This window comes from Lonchura striata, chromosome 1A (genome assembly GCF_050655825.1).
Source record: "Lonchura striata isolate lonStrDom1 chromosome 1A, ASM5065582v1, whole genome shotgun sequence".
Lineage (NCBI taxonomy): Eukaryota > Metazoa > Chordata > Aves > Passeriformes > Estrildidae > Lonchura > Lonchura striata.
Window position 1 is genome coordinate 21,838,804 of NC_140741.1, and position 18,069 is coordinate 21,856,872.

At 40.7% G+C, this 18,069-nt stretch overlaps 1 long non-coding RNA gene across 1 annotated transcript; it reads right to left on the reverse strand.

Moving 5' to 3' along the window:
• Window positions 1-76: 76 nt before the first annotated feature.
• Window positions 77-17,277, reverse strand: LOC146763402 (uncharacterized). Its single transcript, XR_014952029.1, has 2 exons — window positions 12,018-17,277; window positions 77-11,873 (listed from the first exon to the last, which is right to left on the reverse strand). It is a non-coding gene; the product is annotated as an uncharacterized LOC146763402 (long non-coding RNA).
• Between the last annotated feature and the right edge of the window lie 792 nt (window positions 17,278-18,069).

The window sequence follows — 18,069 nt, forward strand, 5'->3', positions numbered from 1 at the left end:
CTGCACTCACAATTAACCAGGGTATTGGCTCATTGGGAACACATCCATTGCAACAGAAACAACTCACTCCCAGAGATGGATGGAAGGAGAGAAGGATTCATTTTGCTGACATGCAGAAGTAAAACAATGAGCTATACCTGTACTTCACACAATGAACATCACACCGTAGTATCACTCAGCAAAGGAAAATAAAGGATGGTGAATCCTTGGCAATGGAAATTAGCAAAGCTGAAATCACATCAGCTGAAAATGTGGCTCAATATAGACACGGCAAGTAAAGAGGGGTGGGAAGTCTCAAAAAACCCCCCTGGTTTTTCATTAGACATTTTCAGGATCAAAAAGTCCACAGAAGCCCTTTTATCAAAGGCAATCAACTATGATAAGTATTTCAGGCCTTCTAGCACAAGACCTATACTTTCATTCTAAAAGTTGTTCTCGATCAGCAAGATATAATTTTCTTTCAATTTGTACAGTGGAGAGACATTTTACAGAATATTTAATGGATGTTTACCATATATATCTTCAATCTAAATTAGGTATCTAAGATATAAAATTGCATGCAAGATGTTAAACATTGCAGAAAGAAGACCACAGTGGGACAAAAACCCCCTTGACCCTGTCGTTTTTGAAATATCTAACAGAAAACTGAATGCAGAAAAACTTGCATCATGTCACCTTTTTTCCCCTTTATCTGAGCAGATAAAAAAAAAAAATCAGGGCCTGAGGATTACTTCTGTTGCATTAACTTGCTGATAGACAGAAGAATGGCTTTGATATTCCTTTTAATTTACTAAAACCAGAACTCATTAGGACATAATTTTTTTCTTTGCGACTTGCCAGTCCCTGAAAACAGCTCAGCTCTAAAGAGCACTCTAGGCTTTTGTTATAATTACATACCCACCATTTGTGGATAGAAGCCATGTCAGGTACTTCATTGATGCCATATATTTCAGTTACTCTTGTCCACCCCAACCTCTCCTGCAAATCTGCAGTGCAGACTAAACAATAGCCACCAAAAGCTTAAAAAACCCCACATCATTCCAAAATTACTTCATTGTAAGCAGCTGTGTGCATGCATGTTTGGCATTGAAGCATGCAGTCACATACTCTTTCTGTTTGCAAAATGTGGTTTTCTTTTTCTTTTAATAAGCTAGCCCTCAGTAAGTGAACAGAAATCCATTTCTCCTTCAGATTCTGTGTGAGTTTTGGCAGTTAAGACCCTTGAAATACTTAACTACAAAACATATTTCAGACCCTAGCTATCACCTTCACCTAAAGATGCCACATATTGTTGTCCTAACAGTCCCTGTAGTAACAGAGCACGTAATGCTGCCTTTAGTACATTTCAGACTGCCTGTAGATAATTTGTTTCACCAAGAGCCAGAGGTAACTTTCCAGATTAAACTGTGAGACTTCTCTTACATTTCTAAGATGTCATCTATAATGAAATACTCTGCAACCACTAACTCATTCACTGTCTCACCTAACACGATTTCCTGCTCCAGTTCCCAGAGTTCAGTTCACGAGAATAATCTCCTTGTTTTCTGTTTGGGTTCTTGTTCCCCAGTTTCTGTGTCTTTTGAGACCAAACTGGTATTTATGTTACTTTCCCACTTCCTAGGCCAATTTAAGAACTGTCACATTTCATTACATATTCTCTATTCCCTTGCTATTTCACATGTTCCAGCAGACACCTCCAAATTAAAGCCTTGTTGTTAAACAATGGCCAGCATTGAAAGAGAAGCTGTAAGGCAGTTACCTGTTATGCTACAGTTCATTCTCTGGTTTGGGATGCTGTTTCCCAGAAAGTGTGAAAAAATTTCCCTAATCTCAGATGATCCTCTGTCCTGTTTAGCCTTTTCTTTCACCAGAGCCATACTTTGGGGCAACACATTTGCAGTTGTAGGTCCTACTCCTCTTAGTAATTGCCTGAACTTTAGGATTTTTGTACTGTTGTTTAGTTTCTTTAATTTTTTGCAGTCCTGGAAAGCCACATTGGCACATTACTTGTGTCAACCTGATTGACATTTATTTCCCCCATTTGTCTTGATGAACCAGGGCAGGATTTATGCACATGAACTTGGCATCTTTGTGGTAGCTGACTCCCGCTGATTTAAGACCAACTACCTTCTCTCCCTCTCTTGCATCTCCTTTTCACCTACTGCAGATGCACAGATAAAAGGTGCTACAGAATAAGCAGCAAGAACTTCACACAGATATCCTCTGTTCAGATGACATGCTGGGATTTGTGGTGTAGGCTGTTTTTCCTTTCCCTTTTGAACAGCAAAAAAACCAAACCCAAAACACCTTACATGATTCTAAAAAGTATCTTAAGTCAAAAATGGCAGTTAATTATATCAATATAAGCAAAACAAAACAAACAAGATCCCCAAAGACCTACAGGAATCTGAAATAACAAGTCACATTTTCTTAGGACATTAAAACAGACCAGAAATAGTGGAACTTTGCAAACTCAAAAAGTGAAAGTAGCTATAATTTTAACTAAGTCTTATACTGCAGCTTGCAAATGCATTTATCATAAGAAGCAACTGACTTGGAAAGTGAGAAATTCTTTCCTGTGGTATCCGGCTGTGATCCATGGTGATATGGAGCAAGATACGTGACATCCTGCTCTAGGGGAGAGTAGAAGCAATCTTTTCTAACAGTGTGACTTGCAAGGGTTATTTACTTACTGCTGAATGACTTCCCATTGCACATTCACCAGGAAGCTTTTGACATTACTGAGCTTTCCACTACAGCGACGGCTACTATGATTTATCACTGGGTCAAGGCTGAGGATGCAAAAAAAAAAATATCAAAGGCTGTGCAAAGCATGATTAGATTAATGATGACAGGCTTCACCTGCAAACTGAGAGTTTGTTTTGTGAAGGAGATAAGAGAGGAAAAAAAACCCACAACATTTTGGATAGGAATCTCGGAAGTGAATACACTCAGAGGGACATTCAGAAGCTGCATCTCCAGCTATGGAAATGTGCACCCACACTGCGGTGATAGAAACAAGAGCGTCCTCAGAAGGCTCTTCTTGGAAGTGCTCATTTCTTGTTGCCTAGGTTTTACTGGAAAGAAAGGTGTGAAATTAGACCCTCTTGCCAACCTGGAAGCGCTTTCCAATCACCTTGCTTTTTGTGGCAAATGTAATACCCAAATCCAGAAACTCAATTCTCAGAATTACACATCAGAACCCTGGTTCAGAGACACTGAAGTGAATCAGAAATCATCAACGTTATTTCCCATGGATACTGACAACTGCCCAGTAATTTAACTTCCAGTTATTTCTAGTTTGGGACTCAGTGACCAGAGCTAATGCTGATATATTTTCCTTCTGTGAACAATATTTGTGTAAAAGACAACAGGTTTTTTTTCCTCCTGCTCTTTTGCTGCTGCTGAAATTTGTGCAGAAATAGATTTTTGTGAATGTTTCCAATTTGCTGAACATTTACATTTTTCAATTTGCATTGAGAAAATATTTGAGGGCAGTGTTCTACCCTAGCTTTGTGAAGACCTTCAGAAAGTTTGTTGGACTATTCCAATGCACTCAGACATCTAGTTTTCTTACCAACATTTGTGTCTAAGGAGCAGAGAATGCTTTTCTCTTAATTAATGTTTTGTTTTCACTCTCTGCAAAGCTGTGCACTATGGAAAGTCACATGGTACGTGACATAAAAAAGACTCAAACCATTTAAAGAACAATAGAGCTCAGTCTTACTGTGCTCTTATGTTCTATTTCTGAATTCTCACACATTGCTTGATGCCAACCTGTGCTCCGGGTTACTTCTGTCCCTACTCCTTTTAACTAGCTGAGGAAGTACAGTCGCAGCAGCTGCTGGCACAGGAAGAGGAAAAAACCAGACTTTCAAACACATTCTTTTATTCTAGAAAGCCCAATGAAAGTACTAGAAAGTATTTTTTCTAGGTTAAAAAGTGAAAGTGAAACAAACCAAACTTTCAAAGAGTATCAATGTTTGTATTTTGGTAGTTTAACAAGACTCTTCTGTACAGTCTCATGTTGTAGCAGTGTAAGAAGCAATATTGGGAACTGGCACCAGAAATGCCCATACAAATACCAGTAGCAAATAACAGATTCTCCCTATGTTAAAAGCAAAAAGGCAAAAGATGTATGTGTGCTCTGTTTTCAATACTGAATTTCTAAGCTGGAGAAATACATGAATATACAGAGGTAACTCTGAGAAATAGCCTTTCATTTTAAAAAAGTAGGTGTCTAATAAATGTCTTTCTTTCACATTTTGCACTAAGAATTTCACTGAGACATTAGAGAGACTGCCCAAGTGCATCTCTGTTTTCTGACAGGCTCATCATCTTTTTGCAAATACCTCAGTCTGTCTATTTAGTCAAGTTCCTGGACCTCTGGCATTGGGTTTGCAACACGTCCCTGATATACAGCTGCATACTGCTCCTCCTAAGATTGGTTATTCTGATTGCCTTCTCTGACTCTCTCACTTTCACTACCTGCCAAAATCTTTTATATCAAATTCATGTCTCTTCAGTTTTCCAGAGAAAATATGTTACAATAACGGTCTTAGTATTCCTCCAGTGGAGTTGTGTAGATGTCTGAACTGTTGGTCTCTTTTCCTTCATACCTCCAGCCAACCTTACCCTGAACTATCCTAATTTGTTCATAATCTATCATTTTGTAACATATAGACACACCACATGCAGAAATTATTGCACCATGGATGTGTTTTGCTCTTCATTCTTATTCACTGAGCAACTACAAATAATTCCATTTCTCCTTAGCTAACTAACCCTGTTTAAAATAACACTGTAATAACAATAATGCTATAGCATTGATCATAACAACAATTAGATTATTTTACTGTATTATGAAATGACGCACACATAAAAAGGAGCAAGCCAGATCTTTTCAATTGTAGTTCTGTTATTTAAGAAAAGTAATTTTCAAGTACAGTAAATTTACTATAAAATATCCTTGGTAATCCCATCTTGAACAGAGTGCTCACTGAAAAGGCCACTTATATTCATTAAGTTCCTCCCACAAAACAGAATAAACAAAGCTTCCTGTCATTTTATGCAATGTCAACAAATATATCCAAAAAAATACCCAGAGTTTGCAAAATCTTCCCCCCACATGTGTTTCTAGTTATCACTTTATAATTCAGGATACATCTCCCTATATCCCATTCCAGAAACCATGTGAACTTCATATAAAAGGCAAGGCTTTCTCCTGTCTGGCCCAGATATAGTTTATACCAGAGATTAATCAAATGCTATCCTAATTTATATAATGAACAGAGCAGATCAATAAGTTTTACCAGAGTCAAGGATCAGTGTCTTTTGGAAAGTAAGAATAACTAAATCAGGCAATCAGTAGATGCTTTTCCTGATTTTAGCAGGAACAGCTGGAAGGAACACTTTCAAAATCTTGTCCATGACATTCCCCTCTAGTAAGCTTTTGCACCTGCTGACAGAGGCTGCTAGCTTGATCTTCCTGAGAGAAATGCGTTAGCAGCCCTTTTCCCTTCCCTCAGATCTACTTTGGTTTCCTACTGTTGATGGTTTCTGGTCCCTCTAGAAGTTCCAACCCCAGGCTCCCTCCCATTCAATAGCTGTCACACAATATCTATACTTCTGTTCTCTACTCTTTTTTCTTTGTTCACATTCATCTTCCTGCAGTTTCCCTACCTTTATATCACCCTAAAGACCTTTTCTCTCCATGCTGCTTTGCTACCTTTCAGTGAAATGTCACCATCCAAATCTTTGTTAAGCAAGAAACTTACTTTCTTTTACTATACTTGAGACCCAAATTCTGTGATTCTGTGATTCCTAAACCATGTTTCACATTATTTGATTGACAGCATTGTCCCCCACTGAGCACCCTTGGTTGGCATTGAACACTGCAGTTGGGGTGATATGCAACAACTTGTTACATTCATTACTTTTTTTCTTTCTCTAAAGTAGAGCTTATAAACCCTGCCTGCAAACCACGACCCCTTTTTATCAAATTCAACAGACACAGAGCAAAGTGAACCAGAAAAGATGATCCTTGTCTCTCTCTATTAAACAGCCAGAGTACAAATCCCAGTTTTGGAGCTGGCTCATTCAGCTTTGCCTCAGGGATATTTGCACCATGGAGTGCCACAGTGCAGCTGTGCCCTAAGTAAACTTTAAAAGACCATTGTACAGACTTGTGACAGGCAGGCATAATAGAGAAGCATAAAACACTTGAAAAGCCTTAATTGTTGAGAAAAAGAAGAGTTTGTTAAGGATAACATTTGAAAGAGAAATAATTTAATCCAAAAAAGCCAGACCTGAGTCAGAACCTCCGGGTAAAATTTCTGGCATTGGGATAAACCAGCATGGAAATCACCCTCCAAGAACAGCAATAATCCCCTCTTCCTTTGGAATTTTAAGGCTCACACAGACAGGGCACAGAGCAGAATACAGGGAACAATATTAGATGCCATGAAAGGCTTACTCTGCTGCTAAATTCAGAGACAGGGAAATGAGCTGAAAGCTCTGGTGTTATTAAGGTACCTCTTATTTACAGCTCAACTGTCTTTTACATTTAATATTCATTACAGGATGCTGATCTGGTGTTTTATTCTGTACTCTGATACAGATTTTAAGAAAAAAAATCCGTGAACAAGATTGAATTACTGACACAGATGCATTAATTGGCTATTTGATATTATCATATTCTATGTTCATCATAGAAGTCATAAAACTTTTTTTCCTTCCTTCAAAAATGGGAGAGAAGACATAGGCAAATATGAAATTGCCTCTGAAGCACACAGAGACATTAGTGACATGGACATTTGCCTCAGCAGTATAGTGAGACGTGGCTGGCACATGCTCCTGAGCAGCCAAGTCTTCCATAAAGATAAATGCATGGCTAATTGCAGTCTTCTTTCTCAAGTGCCCTGGCAGCAGGCATTACCCAGACTGGGGCTAAAGCATTAGAATAATTAGCCTGAGTCAGTGGTGGGCCAGTATTTTCTGCTGTGATGACTTTACAGGAATGGAGCTGCGTTGTCAAAGCTGCCTCCAAAACTGGCCTCTGTAAATGTTCCTTATAAACACTGAGGCTGAGTCCCAAGGGAAAATGCAGCACAAAAAGGAAAGACCAAGAAGTTAAGACAAAGGAGGACAAAATAATCCTGTGCCACGGAAGAAGTTAAAAAGGCACGAGCTGCAGCTGCTGCCAAAGTTTTGTTACTGGAGCAAGCAGCTGCAATTTGAGACAAAACTCTTTCCTCCTCCAGCTCTTTTCAGCAATATTTTATGCAATGTTAAATTAAGGTCAGGTAAAGGACATATTAGTGTTCTTGCCAGTGAAAACCACAAGCTCACTACTACATTATGTTTATTTACCTACTGTTTGATAAAAAGAGTTTCCCATTGAAGGTCCATTTGAGGGACCTGTGAAACTGAGAACAGTATTTGGACACAGCTCTGAAGAGTTAATGGAAGTTCTCTGTGCTCTGTCTGAAGTCAGTTGGGCCTCTCTTTCAGCATATTAGCTGAATGTATACACTGGGAATATTTTACTTTGTTTTATGCTTCTTGCAATTTACAAAACTTACATTAATAGCCCAATTTCGTGCAATTATCTGAATGCAAAACATTGTTCAGTTGAATTCCCATAACCTAATCCTACTAGTTCCCTTGGCTGTCTCACTTTCAGTTATGTCTGTGCACATCAGATGAAATGCTGCTATTGTAAAATTGTAACATTTCTTTAGAAGTTCTTTTCAGTGGTCTTCTGCCATACAGGCTGTTTTCATTGTCTGCAACCAAAAGCACTTGAAGGAAATCTGATTTTAACATAACAGCCTTGCAATACATACTTTAGCTAGAGGGGTTTGTTGTGTTTTTGTGGTAATCACCCAATTGTGTTTGCACCATAATTGCACCTCTAAATGTCTCTTGAGCTGCACATGTGGGGCAAAGTGTAACTTTATGAATATACAGGAGAAGAGGAAGACAAGAGGAAGGCCACACAGAGAATTACATCTTTGTTTTCCTTACATATATAACACAGCTAACACAGTTTTGAAAGACAAGCAGTGGATGATGTTAACACTCCATTAGTGCCAACTTGGTGTTCAAGTCTGAGTATTCAGATATCCTTAGGCTAGCTAAATGTTCATACATGTTTTGTTTAGTACTTACTTTTGCCTTTTGGGGGCCTTTACATTTTGTATCTGCAAGATTTACTCTACAATCTATGAAAAAGGTGAGATTTTTTTTTTTGTTTTTAAGTAAAATCCAGGATTTATTAAATCACATGACTCTAGGAACTAGGACTTAAAGAAAAATACCAAAGAAGCTGAAACTTATAAGAGCCAGGAACAATGTACTATGTTCCCCAAATCAAGTTAATGAATTAACCTAGTCAACTGACCTGCCTTTCTGGAAGGAAAACATGCACATTGAAAAATGTGGATAGCATCATACTGCAGAGTGTACTTCCTTGAAGCTTTGCAAGGTTTGGTTCTGTTCTAGTACATCCCACTCTTCCTGTTCCTCTGAAATACCTCTCCCGCATTTCCTTACTTGTGCTCTTTTACTGTGTTTTTGGTTGATTACAGACCTATTGGGTAGGAGGAAATCATTCTTACATCCACTTTGGAGGGAACAAGCCTTGCTTGATTCAACTAGGACAGATGTAATAGATCATTTTTAACTGAAGTTACCTACATACATTTCTTTGAAACTCAGTCTCTAAACTCCATTCCTTTGTTGTGAACTGAAAGAAGCAATATTCATTTCATTATGAGGTAGGGCAGACATCAGCCTCTGGCCTTGCCTGACTCTCATTTGTCTATAGAGGAAGTCTTTGATAACCTGGGCATTTTTTTTGTGCATCGATAAATTTACATGAAATTAATCTCAACCCTGATGTCATATTTTGGATAGCCATAATTCAAAATAGTAAAATTAAATTCCTTTTTCATCTTTGCTGCTTTAAATATATTCCATCGTTTTTTGCCCTAAAGGAACAGCTGCCTCTCCAGGCAGTGAAATTTCTGTTCCTTATAATAGCTACACATTTATCTGATACCATTATTCAGTTCTCCAAATGACCTTCATCAAATATGAAAAACTGGGCACATCATATTTTGGTATTAAATGGGGAAAAATAATCTGAAAAAGAGGGAAAAAAAATCAGTAAGTTTTTAAACAGGAGAGCAATAAAGATCAAACACACTGCTTTTGCCTTTGCATTTCACCTTTTATATACTACTTATATAATCACACACCCTGATAAAAACACATTGATATCCTTGTTATTAATTATCTTTAAGGAATACTTAAGGTAGTAAAGCATGACTCTCCCACCTTATTTTGGCTGGCATGCTCTACACTAGTCCCTTGTCACTGAATCTGCAAATATGGCCACTCTGGCATTTTACTTACACTGTATTTTATTTGTGAAATTACTGTTATCCCAGAAGAATGTCTTGGGCAAAACAAATTTCATTTTGTGCTATATGCCAGCCATCCCCATCACAAATGTCAAAGAATAAAAAATATATATTGGTTCTCTAAGGATACTTTCATTTTCTCTGTCTGCTTTGTTAGAGCTGCCACAATTGCTCGTTCCTTGCAGAGTATGAGACAGACGTGTAACATCTCCACTTGCTTGCACAGGGAATCACTCACAAAGCTGGTTTCCTCTCATTGAACCTCTCTAAGAAGTAACTGATAGCAATGCAGGCCCTGGCAATTATTTAACATTTTGAACAGACAGAAATAAGTTGACTGGCTGCCTTGATGCTGCAGCACTTCATTCTCACATGACTGTCTGGAAATTCTGCTGCCCTGAATCTCTGGTTTCTAGTGAATGTGTAGTAATACACCAGCCTCTCCTCAGGAATGCCTTTCACAGACACAGAACTGTATAAAAGCTTTCTAGCATTTACTTGTTATGTGCACTGCTGCCACAAAACTTTGCATTGGAACAGGCAGGGTAATTAATTACTATTCTGATTTAACATTCCCCTGTCTTTCACACCTTTGCAATAACCATTTATATATATATATTTATATGTATGTATATATACATACACCCATACATCTCTAAATATATGAGCATTTGATGCCCTATTTTTGGAGCAGAAATCAATAGTAGCTACCCACTGCCAAGTTGCTCCCCACAATGCATGGCCACAAAATTCTGCATTAACAAACACCTGCATGAAGATATAGAGAAAAAAAAAAAAAAAGAAAAATGTTCAAATAAAGACATTATTCCATTTCCCACTTCCAAAACACTATATAAACAGAAAATTGGAAGGGATCAAAATCCACATTCTTAGAGCTTCTTGTGTATCACATATTGTATTTAATTATACATTTTTCAAAAGACTCCACCTACTCGCTGAGACTAGAAATCTTTTAATAGCATGAAGTTAGTCAATCTTTCTTTCATTAATATTCATATATATGCCCTAGTTCTTACATTTAAATTCACTAATGAAGATTCACTGCTGCTGCAGCCGAACACTGCAGGACTGGGACCCTTTTGTGCTGCCCTGTGTAGCACTGAACTACATGATGGGCAAACAGCACTTATTAAACAGGAACCACTTCAGCTGCTTTCTGCTCCCTTAGCCCTTCTGTTAATTCCTTGGACAGTGCAGTCTCAGTTGAGGGGGGTTATGTTCTCATTGCAGTGATGTGAGAGATAGCAGAGACTTGTATGCCACTGTCCTGTGTTGAAAAGACATTTTTAATAATCCCTGCCAACTTATTCAATCTTTTCATCTTTTGCAATATAAAACGTTACCCATTTTATGAAAGGGAGACAACAGTGCTTCTCTTCTTCTCAAGGATTTCAGACAACCATGCAGCTTCTGGTTTCCATTTAGCACTAACTCGATCCCTTTATGCAGCACCACACTGGGATGTGTAAACTTAGCCTGGAACAGAGTCTGGAGGCAGAAGAGACCATTATGATCATCTAGTTTTTTTCTCAGGGATTCCTGCACGAGGCTCCACAGTTTCAGTTGCCAAGGAAACTATTATCAATCTTTTCCATCCCTCACCATCCTTATGCCTCCTTTCCATTTTGCTGTTTCTTGCTACAATAAAAAGAATCTTGTCAAATGTTCTGGTCTCCAGCTCTTGCATCCTGACCTCCACCACAAAGAAAGAAAAGGAAAGGCTTTTGAGGATCCTTGGCTGGGAGTTCAGTCTGAAGTTTACCTCCTGTCCTTGAATTTTGTGCTGCAGGTGGACAGCCCTTTGAAAATTATCCTCTCAGCTGCAGATAGCTTATCAAATGCTCTATTGTTTGACAAACATAAGATGTTATTTTTTAAATTACCCAGCAGTGTAATTTAAATTACCACTTGATACATTTGTGGTATCTTTCCTTTCACCACAGCCTTAGCTTCACTACAACCTCATGCAGAAATGCTTCGAGGAAAAAAGCACACTTTATTATAATATGCAGCTGAAGAGCAAAAGCAATAATGAGGAAAAAAAAAGGAGGATGCAAAAGATGGGAAACTGTGTAGGAGGAAGATAGAAGGCAAAACCTCTGCATCAACTAAAGAATAAATTAGATGAAGTCACAGTCAGAGAGAATATTTTGAAGTCTTAGGAGGTTAATCTTGGGTACCTTCAGGCAAATTACAGATCTGCATGGTCCCCTAAGGTCTAATGTGTTCCACCTGGATAGTTCATAGCTTCTGACAGTTGCACTGATTTTATGACTTTAAGTACAACTCTGATCAGGGTGACTTTGTGAAGGACAGAAGGGTGACTCACCAATGTAATTTGTAATTTGAGGTATTCCCTCAAATTCAGTGGAATTAGTGTATTCTGCTCATCAGTGTACACAAGAGGGAGGATGAACACAGCAACTGCAGGAAGGGAAAGAAAAGTCACAAAAAGCTTATGGGGAAGAGGGCTGCCATTTGGCATTTTTTGATAATTCACCATTTAGGGTAATTGTTATGCTTTTATAAGTAGGCAACAATAGCTCACTTAAAGGCAAGCAGACTTACCTTGCAAACCTTTGAAATATCAGATGACCAAAGAAAAGTCAGATATGTAGAAACTGAAACATTCCTCAGAGTATATTTCTAGGGAGAGAGAAACAAGGTAGACCAAATTAATAAATCAATTTCTGTTTATGGTGAGGAAGAGATGCTTCAGCCCTTCCTCTTCTAGACACTCAATTTTGGAGCTTGCTGAGGGATTTTTATTCTGTGTGTGTGTGAGCCATAACAGGAAGATTCTGAGCATGGCCAAACCGTGCCATGTATATAGAGAGGGTATTCTCATACAATCACCACCAGGGAAACACTGAGCATGTGCACAGTAGGTCTGGCACCAGAGCTACTGTGCCTCTTCTGGAACCTCCACTGGCTTACACCTCAGGACAGAGCTGTGCCATTACTCACTACAAGCCTGGGAAATCTGGATTTTTTGGCCATTTGGCTCCATTTGTTTAAAGCATTGCACCTAAATGTAGCCTAGAAAGATGCACCATACTAAAATCCCTGAAATATTTTTCTGCTGAAATAACTTGCCAATGATTTGGGGTGGTTGTCACAGAAGTAGTAAGATCTCTGTGTGAAAAAAAATGATGGAGAAGACAAGTTATTTTTATGAATGTCAACAATATCTCAGTTTTCTTTTTGGCTATTTTTCTGTCAGGCTGTACAGAAGAATGTTACAGGGAAGCAAATAGGAAGAAAACAACAACAATGTACCAATACAGTTTCAAATATCACAGTGCTGTTAAGAGTAGTATGTTGAGGAATATCTTTCCACATACCTTCAGGCAGGCGAGTGTTAATTTCTACTGAGTCCAGGGAGAATAAAGAAGACATTGAACAGCTGAAAAGCACAGCTAGACAAAGGGAATGGATGAACAGCAGTGTTGAGATGAGTCAGAATGTGCCAGTCTTTAAGAGAGAGTTGGGTTTGGCATTTGACCTTGAACAGGTGTGTTTATGCTCTGTGGAAACTGCTGAAACAAACGTGTTTTCTGGTAAGACTTATGTACAAATGCTCTCTCTTTGTTTCATGTCATGTTTCATCTTCTGATTTCCCCTGGCTGAATAAACATATTTTCTATAAAAAAATAATATTCTTGAGCCCTCTGGATCAGCTGGGGGGTCAGTGCTGTGAGCCCCCAAGTGTGTTGGCCCAGTGCAGTGCAAAGCAGGCACTGCTGGTTTCTCTATTCACACGTTGATGCTGTATTCAACTACCCTGGAGGGGACTGTATGGAGGAAAAAAACCTTCCCTGGCTGGCAGGGACATGACATGACTTAGCATGCCAGCTGCCTCACAAGCCTGTGCTTCCTCCCCTAGGCAGCAGTACACAAGTGGGAGAGCTCATTATTCTCATACAAGAGAAGCAACTCCATAACAACAAAACAAAGCAAGCAAACAAAACAAAACCCAAGAAAACCCCCCAACAAACAGGTAAACCTGAGAAAGGTTTACTGTCACTTGACTCTACCATTTCTCCCACTGGGTTGTGCTGCATATTTCCCAGGCAACCGCTCTCCTGCTGCTGCCTGTCCCTGCCAGGCTGAAGGTGGGGAAAAGGATATCAGTTTGCAAAAAGAGAGTGATCCTACTCCTCACAGACACAGCACAATCTTACCCTTTGGTAGACCTGAGCACATTAATCAAGCAAATGGCAGCAGGAGGCAGAATCTGAAGGTGCTCTCTTTTTCTATCCACGTGGGCTTGCAACTATTCAACTCACATTTGCACTATGAGACATCTTGGCAATGGGATGCAGGTAGCAGTGTCCCCTTCACATCCCTGTCTACAGATGTACAGGGGGAAGAAAAGGCTCTCTGCTATTTAGGAAGCTTGAGAGGGAGGGAAAGAGGGTCCTGATCACGGAGGTCTTGTGTCCTAGAGCTTACCTCTGGATCCAAGACAGACCCTTTATGCACTCTGGATCAAAACCTACTCATTTCACTAAATCTCCTCTCAGACCTTGAGTGTTTCAGACTCATCAGCACCACTCACTATGCTAAAACTTCCCTGTCCACTCCCACTCACATCTCCCAGCTTTCCAAGCCTAAGTAGCCCCTTGCTGTCAGACGATGCTTGATCACTCTGTGTGACTGTCTGCATCTCCCTCTTCTGTCCTGCTATTCTTTGCCAACCCCTGCTGTTAGCAAGTGATTTCATCTTCATTTAGATATTAAATTGTTACATTAATGGATTAAACAGCTTCTAGCATTGCCCTAATCTGCCCGAGCCTCTCCTGGACTTCTTACTGGCTCTTCTGAGGTGTGTCATTTGACCTCCTCTTGATGCTGTTCACACAAGCTGTATTGATGTAATTTTTGGACTTAAAATGCAGTGAGTGTATGCTGACTCATGTGCCCAACTGTTTCATATGCATTATCACTACAGAGTTTCCTTTGTCAACCAAATGCATAGTCTCATCAAAGCACAAAAATCAGGTTTGTTTGAAAGTTTGCTTATAGGTCCCATAAGCTCTGTCAGTGGCATTAATTGTATTCTTTCACTTAGTTCTTTCTTGACTGATCCATACAAGCTTTCCTTTACTTTCTCAGGAACTAAGTCTAGCCAGCCTTCAATTACTGGTCTCATTCTCTGGGGAAAAATTAATACCAGTCTTTTTCCTCTATTCCATGTCTTTAATGTGCCCTGACCCCACCTTTCTCTGACTGCCCCTGCCCTGCTCTCCTTCACAGAGTAGCAGTTTCTCTTTCACTCCTGGAGAGGCTTAGGAGAAGGGGTTGAGGCTTCTTCCTCTACCTAACAGAACACTGCAGAGCTATTGCATGCATCCAGCTTCAGGTTCTGGCAGGGCAGGGGGCAAGAGAGAGCTGTGGAGATCTGCAAGCCCACAGTACCACCTTGGCACCTCCACAATGTGTTGGTCTGATCCACAGAGAACACAAGAGGGACCAGACTGCCCCAGGAAAGAGGAATGAGTGAGAAAGGCGGAGCTGGGAGGTCCTCCTGCCCCTGTTTACACTTCTAATCTTTGTCCAAAAGTTTTAACAGTAGTGCCATGATTGATGATGGCATAGTCTATTGGTTATTATCAGAATCCTTTTTGTTACAATCCTTTTGATTGTTAGCAGAAGCGAGGTTCAAATGATATCATTCCTCCTTACCTGCAGGCCTATTCCAAAGTCTGCTTGCTGGAGTCCTTTCATTAGCATCAGATCAGCATTTATGCTTGCATTTCCCTGGAGATGTAAAAGATGCTTGCACTCCTCTTCCTTTTTGGGATGCTCAGCATGGTTCTTTCCTGCAGAACAGCAGCAGCAGCATTTGCATTTCCAGAGGAGTTACAGGGTTTCTTTCCACTCACCAGGCCTTTCATGAAGCATGCAGCTTCAGAGCTTCTGGTTGGGCTCCTTTCCACCACACTAGAGTCTCTGATTTCAGGATTCACCAGAGGATTAAAGCAGATTTTCCCAAGTCCTGAAAGAAATCAGTGCTTATTCACAAGGAAACAGACTCATGATCATGCAGCTGTCCTGCCTGGGTAACCTGTCATATAAGCCTGTATAAAGAGCATATTTCAGACCACGAAAAGCACAGGAGAAACATGAATTGCACTGTACATAGGGTAGATGCAGCAGAGCTGGTCTCAGATGAGGTTAGTGTATTCAGAAAAGCAGTTCAAGTGCCATTTGCTGAGAAAACCTATTAATAAATGGAGACAAAGGCCATAATAAACTAAAGAGCAACTGCTTCACAGTTCAGAGAGTAAATACAGTGCCCTGGGCGAGGAAGTGAGATGGCTCAATTACAGAGAGCTCACCACAGACCAGCTCAGACCATTGATAACTCTGCTTATCACAAAGAGAAAAATCACAATGATGGGAGAAAATAAATAGGAGAAGGAAGAAGAATGGGAGAAAATAAATAGAAGAAGGAAGAAGAAAAGTGAGAGAAAAGGAAGCCACAGAAAGTTGAGCTTTATAGTAAGTGTGTGCATTGACCTGTGACACTGTCTGCATATAGTTATAGGGTAAGAAGGTACGTACCTTATTAGAAATCTCTTTAAAACCCCAGATCCTTTCTATGTAACCTTCACTTGTGGTGAAGTAAGGTCATATATGGTTCTGAAAAATTTTCCCCAAATTTTCATTCAACATAAGGTGGAAACGGTGAGCAGTTTGCTTCTCAGAGACTCCTTATAAGTTACACTTTTTCTGCAAATCAGATCATTGGCTTCTCAAGTGTTTTCACACTGCTCAAAACCTTAGAGCATTTCTTGGTGAAAGCCTGGTCTGCTTTGAAAATTTTGGAAGTGGTAATGAGAAAAATCCAAAACAGACACACTTGTCCACTTGGAGTTTTTTTTTTTCTCATGGGGCTGAAATCAGGATGCTGTATTTGCAGCTGAGGTGAAATATTCTGGGGAATAGGGAAAAGTTGTGAAAAAAATTCCAACAATCCAAAGAGCTCCTCATCTTCATCAGAAGTTATAGTCTTCATCTGCCTTACTGTAGCCAAAAATATCTTAGGAACAATGGATTTAAGAAGCCAGGGACTCCCATTCCAATTCAAAGGAAGGACAACTGAAATGGATGAACGGAACCCTGTGACCTTTTGCCATCCAGACTTTACATTCAGGTAGTTCCATCATTTTGTGAATATCAAAATCAATGGTTTCAGCACTAGATGTGTCAGAAGTTTTAATATTTGATACCCAGCTAAGGTATTATATATCCTCTGTGCAGGCACAGTGCTATTGCCTGTGATCAAAAGCAAGCCCTGTGATCAAAGCTATGTGTTTGACTCCTTCTAGAGAAAAGCACCAGTGATATCCTTGAGTGTTGAATGAATATTCTGTTCACTTTTGCTTTCCCTCTAGTATCACCTATTTTTTTTTTTTTACTGAAATCTGTGAGTGCATTTCTTTGTGACTCTGTGTTCCCTGTTTCAAAGCCCCTGGATTATAATGTCTTCCACAACGTTTCCCAACTCTACAGCATTTGGCTTGGATGGAGTTGATTTTCTTTACATACAGTCCCATGTTTTGCACTTGTGTCCAAAACAGTGCTAAAATGGAAGTGTTTTAGCTATTGCTGGACATTGCTTGCACCAGGTCAAGGCCTTCCCTGTTTTTCCACCAGCAAGAGGCTGGGATGGGACAGCTGACCAAAAGATATTCCATACCACAGAACATCACATTCCGCAATGAAAAGTGTAGAGAAGGGGGAGATTCCAAGGAAGTTGCCCAGGAACTGTATGAGATTCACCTTGCTGGTGGGAGGTGGTGAATGACCTTGCATCACTTTGGGTATCTTAATCTCAATTTAGCTTTCTTTCACCCCTAAGTTGTTGACTATTTCCACCGTGCTTAGCTCTTAAAAATATCATCCAGCACCAAGCTACTTTGTGCCATACGGATGTGCAGCACCCAGCTCAGCGCTCTGGCCAAGACTGACTTTCCAGTGCCCCTTAATTACGGCTAAGGAGTAAGTCAAGGGTTTTAAATCCCTTCACTTCTTGGTACTGACAGCGTGTGCCTTACACTCCCTCAGCCGAGCCGAGCCGGGCCGAGCCGAGCCGAGCCGAGCCGAGCCGGGCCGGGCCGAGCCGAGCCGAGCCGGGCCGAGCCGAGCCGAGCCGAGCCGAGCCGGGCCGGGCCGAGCCGAGCCGGGCCGGGCCGGGCCGGGCCGGGCCGAGCCGAGCCGAGCCGGGCCGAGCCGAGCCGAGCCGGGCCGAGCCGAGCCGGGCCGAGCCGAGCCGGGCCGAGCCGAGCGGCGGGAAGGTGCGGGCGCCCTCTGGCGGCCGGCTGGTGCCTGCGCCTCGCCAGGCCCGGCGGCGCGGCCGCCCTGCGGCGCCGTGCCCGAGGTTCCGCTGTTCGCAGCTGGGAGGAAAACACTTCGTTCCGCACTCCCGTGAGCTGCTCGCTGTTGCACACCCCGCTTTGGAGACCATAGGCTGCACGGAAAAATCTGATGGCGAGAGGACCAGAGTTTTCCAAGGGGTTGAGCCTACAACCTTCCCCTGCAGTGGAAACTCAGAACGTTTAAAAATTTTCCCTTTCCCATCGATTTTATATTCCCCTTCAACCTATAGCCT